Genomic DNA, 6362 nt, shown 5'->3' on the forward strand with positions numbered 1-6362 from the left:
TTATTAACATGTTTGTGATAATTACTAGTTTTTTATTCAAACTGGATAATTTGGCAAACCGGGTTTCTGGGGAATATTTTCTAAAGACTTATTTATTTCCTGGAGTCAGGAAAATCAAATTACCAGGATGAAATTGTTCCAAATGATTTGGTTTATGCATATGTGAACATAATAATGACGTATACAGACACTGGCAGTTTTCTACTGCACATGATCTTATAGAGCAGCAACATTCTTGCTTACTGTAATAACATAAATTGTTTCTGTCCCTTACTGGTGTTTAGTATCAACATTGGTCTGAATGTGTTTATGCAGGAGAGGAACTTCAGACAATATTGTAATAAAACACTCGTCCTAGCTCAAAACAAAATCAATAACTCATATAACATTTTTTTGTGATAAACTGCTTATGACCCTGTTTATTCATAGCTTTGTGTGTTTGTATGTGTAGGCCTATCTCACACGCGGTCAGCTCCATTTTTATGAATTAGCTCCTCCTCCTTCCCAAACGAGGAGCGCCGCCTCCATCACAAAGAAAGATGGACCAGTATCTATCACAAACAACTGGCTCTTCCTCCATTAGTCTGGGGGAAAAAAGATGGCCCTGTGTTCCTCAAAAATGCTAGAGGAGCTTTTTTTTTTTTAACGAATTAGCTCCTCCTCCTTCCCAAAGGAGGAGGAGGAGCTCTGCCTCCATCACAATGATCTGAATCTGCCTCTATTGGAAAAAAAGCTGAAGCCGGCGTCTGTCACAGATAACTGGTTCTGCTTCCATTACTCTAAGAATAAAAAAATAATCAAAAATAAAACCAGCACACTCTGCCTCTTTAAACAGGACTACCATGTTAGTGAGTGGTCATCACCATTGGCTCTATATGAGAGCTGGACTGAGTGAGGATGATGTCACACACAGAAAATGGCCTTTTTGTGGCATCAACCAAATGAAATAATTTGGTCACCATTTTTGGCGATATAGATGCTTATGTTATGCTGAAATGTAAGTCGTAAGCAGTGATTGGTCCGAGTCGGTCCGTTATTTCTATAGCAACCACTCTTGCATATCAAGACTGAGCTTGTTGGAAGGTCACATTTCTACTATTTGAAAATGGGCTAAGGGGAATCTGTCAATCAAACGCTTCAAACATTCAGCGTGAGACCACATATTTTTATTGGTCAGTTTATAACTTGAATAACTTGCAATACAGAAAAAGGTCTTAAAAAAATTAAGATTAGCAAGAAGATGTTTAGAAAAAGTATCAGAGCAAGAATGGCTATTCTGACATATATATAAAGACTCAGTAATAGCTGATTATTTCTCAATGGACGTCTATGGAGCGGATCCCCACATGGATTCTGCAGCAGCACCCCCCCTGCTAGTCAGGAGACAGAGAGACATTGATTTTGATCTGTATGGGGTTTTTTTTTTGCTGTTGTTCTCATCTGAGTAACCATGCATAAACCTGATGTGGACTTTGCGGACTTTCCAGAAAATTCTCATGTGTGGAACTTTGCTGTCATGCTGGGGCCACACAAATATGTTTTCCTGGAAGATAAATCCCCATGTGAAATGTTAGGTCACTGGCAAGGTATTTATCATCAGATTGGTGGTGCAGAGCAAAGACGTAAGGAATTTTCAAAGTCTGTTCATTTCAACAATAAAAAGCAATGAACCTACTACTTTTCTTTTAATTAAAAGTAAGAAAAAAAAGGCATAATATATTTATTTGACTCCGTTTAACCTTATATGGCATAATTGACCGGTTACTGGTTTACAACATTATCTGCTGGAACTAAATCTGTAGCACATGAAGGCAAAAGGTTTACTGAGCAAAAGATTAGCTAAACAGAAACAAAAGATGATTAACTAAAGGAAATTAGATTACAGCAAAACTGTCGATTTAATTAAACACAGGTCAGATTAATTTAGCGTCATACATAAAAACGTTTTATTTAATTAGCCCTGATGGTGCAGCTTTTAAGCACAGAAAAATCTATTAATTTTTTTCTGAAACTGGGGTAGGGGCAGCTTTTTTAATGATTATGCACATTTGCACATAACTTGTTTTTGTGCTGCAAAATTTTGAATTCAGGTTAAAAATTGGAGACGCATTTTTTAAAAATTTATTTATCACCACAAAATGTCCCACCTGCTCACTTTTTCCTGTCCAAAAACAATTTATTTGCTTCTGTTTTCTTTCTGTTGAATGATCAAATGCTGCTCACTGAAAACGTCCCTGGATGGAGAGTCCTGTGATGACTGGTGAGTCTGTGTGTGCGTATGTGTGTGTGTGTGTGTGTGTGTGTGTGTGTGTGTTCCCCTCAGCCTGATTAAGCTGTTGCATTAGTGCTTTCCCCTACCCAGCACTTTGAGCCTCAATCCCATTCACACAGCAAGGATGATCCTCTTGTGTGGATCGGAGGAGCACGTGAACAGCACAGAGAAGACAAAAAAGTGCACATCAATGGATAAAGTTAAGGGTTTGTAGTAGTTTTCTTGGTTAAAATACTTCATAAAAGATAGTAGGCCAAATTAAGGAACTTATTTTATTGAAGTTGTCTTTTTAATGAAGTTGTCTTTCCATTTACTAACACTGTTTCCCTCCCACCTCTTTCCTCTCATGAGCTAAAGATCTGATCTGTTGCCTCTTCTCTCACGTCAGCAAGCCTCAGCAGAGACAGGCGGTCGAGAGGTCGGAGGTGCGGCATAAATTACAGCTCTGCTCCTCTGTCGTTCCCTCACACACGCTAACAAACACTCCCTCCTTATCGCCTGACGCACACATTCTCTCACACTTGTGCACACAGCTGCTGAACAGCTGCTTTCCTCACAAGCAGAGAAAAAAAGGCACAGTAATCCGGTCGTCGTTCACATCTCAATATGCCTGTGTGAACACACCCTCACAGAGTCCTATAAATCACCCACACACAGCTCAAAGGAACATTTTATTCACTGATGATTTATTTGACTCATTTGAAAAGGTTTTGCAGAAACGTTAAAGACTATGGGGGGGGGGGTAGGAGGATGGCGGAAATTTTCCACATTATTAATTTATATCTGATGAGCCAAAGACTGAGATTAGCCATTTAAAACTAGGAAGTAATTATTGATCTTTCTGAAATTTTGCTGGGAAATTCACTTGTTAGTGCACCGTAAACCTGGCAGTAATGGGTAACAACTGATGATCTACAGATCGTTTGTGATACAGTAAAAGGACAAGTTAGACAAAGATATAATCACAAATAACTTTGTTTAAATCCCATTTTGATCAAAACTATTTAAAGACCCGCTCTGATCATTATATTTTAAAAGCGTTCCCAGCGATTATTTAGCCCCCCTCCAAAAAACCTGTGTTGTTTTCTAGGACATAGTTTCTGCAGAGCGGCAGGAGTTCATTAAAAATGCACCTCTGAGTTGTGGACGGGACTGATGATGCGAAGTAACCCCACCCCATCTTCCCATTATCTCTCTGCTGACGTGCTCTCCCACTAGCTTACAGACCCCCCAACCCAACATTACCGGTGCAAACAAACATGGCGAGCAATATCGGAGCGATCCAGCCGTGCAGTTTTGAGCCAGATGAAAAACAACAACGTACATGGATCTGCTTGTATGATAGTTTGGCCCACCAATTATAGCTTCTCCGCAACTAAAAACTTTTTCCTTTTTCCAAGGGCATTTCTTCCACCTGATTCAGAATTATTTAAATAAAGAAATACTCAGAAATGCATTTTCCATCTTCAGAAAAACCCACCCAAACCACCATTTCTATCGGAGTGGGTCTTTAACAGATGTTCAAAGATTTTTTTTTTTTTTTTACTGGGGAGGAAATTGTGGGCATCATATTTCAAAGAAAACTTAAAATAAGATGCATTTAGTAAATGTTCCTTTAACTTGTAATTTGCTTTAATCATACTGTATATAGTTTTTGAAAGATTAAGGGATAATTCCCAAAGATTTAATGCAATGTTACTATGACATTTAACAAGATAACTCTACTCTATTATTAGTTTCTTTGAAATTTTACAGTAAAAAAATCTTTTAAGTGCCTTAATTCAGCTGTTTTGTCTCACTTGTGGCCTTCAAAAACCAGGCTAAACCATCCAAATCCGCTCCCTCTTGATGTTACAAGCTCTGACTGGTGAGAGCAAGGCTCTGGTTGTGAACATAACCAATGCTTAACAAATTCTTTAAGTACCAGGGGGATTGTTTGTGTGGAGCTCCAGCTCAAAACTGGAAGAAAACGACACACGCGATCATAAAAGGCAGTTTTTAAATCCACTGGCTCAAGACGTTGCTCATATTTTGAGGAACCAGTTGGACCAGGCTTTAAATATTCTGACACAGAGAAAGGCTTACTTAAAACTTCAGAGAGACAATCATACAAAAGACTGTACGACAGCTAAAACTTTACTTACATCAAACACCTTCATTCCTAAGTTTGAGGCTGAAATGGAACTGACAAGTGGTGCAGTACCTCAAATGACCACTAGAGGCTGGTCAAAGGGAGAACTTTCCCATTGACTCCCGTGTAAAAAGTTGACCTTGACACCCAAAGAAAATGTATGTACAGTATTTTCAACAATTCTTAAAGTTAGCTCTTTTGATTTTTTTTTTCACATTTTGTGCAAAGATACATGTTTTATATATGGCAGAGGGGTGGATCTATCATTGGCCTCAACAAAACTCTCACTGAGCATCAGCCAGAATGGCCGACCCGCTTTAGGGTAAGGATCCTATGGGTGACATCTGAGAGGTGCTTGTGGTGTAGTGGTTAGCACCCCCACCTCACAACGAGAAGGCCCTTTCTGGGACGTTTCTGTGTGGAGTTCTCCTCATGCATGTGTGGGTTTCCTCTGGGCTGTTCCTCCCTCTGTCCAAACAAATGCTTTATAGGTTAACTGGTGTCCCTAAACTGTCCCTATAGGTGTGAATGTGAGTGTGTGGCTCTGCAACAGACTGGTGCCTTAGCCCAACAGTAGCTAGGTTGACTCTTCAGCAGATTTTGAATCAGATTTTACCAGTTCTGTATATCCTACCTATCCACTCTTCTCTTTAACAAGTTTTACTAAAACCTTCCTTCTTGATTTTTTCTTTATAAGGCATTTGGAAATCAGAGGCATTCTTGTTAGAATGATGTCTCTGAAAGTGATGATTTGAAAGTCTTGATCCTAAAAAAGAAAAAATATTATTAAGAATGATCCGTGTCAAAATGTTCTGTTAAATAGAAATTTTTTTAAATGAATCTTTTCTCAGCCCTGTGGATCAGAGAACATCTCTACAAAAATGAAAAAAAACAAAAAACAATGTTCTGGTTTTACATGATTTATTTTAGCAACTTGCTTTACATGAAGGAATTTTATGTTTAACCTTAAATGCTTATTCTTCTTTTTGAGGATATATTAATATATATATATAAACATTCTAAAGATGAGAATCTTTTTATTCGAGTATAGGATACTTCAATAACACATCCTATCTTCACCCATAGTCACAAAAACACACACTCCAATTAAAAGCTCTCACTAGGTGATCTGTTGTAAAAGCATGACACAGTTTTACCAGGCATGGAAAAAAAAAGTCAATAAAAAGCAGGTATTTGAGTTGTGAAATTTAACTTTAAAATCATTTCTAATTCGTTATGACAGTTTTGGTCACCAACAAGATTTTCTGTTTAAATAAAAGTCAATTATTTAATGATCAACATTTTCCATCCAGGAAGACGATAACAAGCCATCTGACTGCAGGACAATTAAAAAGTATTATTTAAAAGCTAAAAGAAATTTGAAAAAAAAAAAAAAATGAAAGAACTAGATGGGAAGATTAAACGGGATTACCATTTTTAAACGCTTAAACCAAATATTTACTTCTTGTTTCTAAACAGCTTCCAAAATTCCATAATTTATTAATAAATTTGCGTATTTGTATTAGGACACACCTGCTTGTTTATTTGAGAAAAGCTTTCACGATTATTTTGAATCCACCATCAAACTCTTGGTTTTGTGTCACGGCCAAAGTGAAAGGAAGTGAAGTGGCAGAAACGAGGGGAAACACTCGGACATTCTGTCCACTCGAGAGAAAAAGAGACGGAACAATAAAAGTCTTTGTTAAAGGAGAAGAGGCTGTTTGAATCCCTTACAGTCAACATTTCGCTACGTGACACACATTAGCTGTGTGTCTTTCAGAAATGTGACAAATGAACCAATTTAGATTTAAGCCAAAAGCAGAGGTGTAAAATTAAAATTAAATAATAGCAATGAAGTTTAAATGTACATCAACAAAAAAAATGTTTAAAAACTAAACTTTGGTGTAGTGCATGTTAATGTAGTAGTTTAGCAACATTTGTTTTTATGACAAAACGTAA

The sequence above is a fragment of the Oryzias latipes genome, chromosome 19 (assembly GCF_053564925.1).
Source record: "Oryzias latipes strain Hd-rR chromosome 19, Olatipes_Hd-rR_3.1".
Lineage (NCBI taxonomy): Eukaryota > Metazoa > Chordata > Actinopteri > Beloniformes > Adrianichthyidae > Oryzias > Oryzias latipes.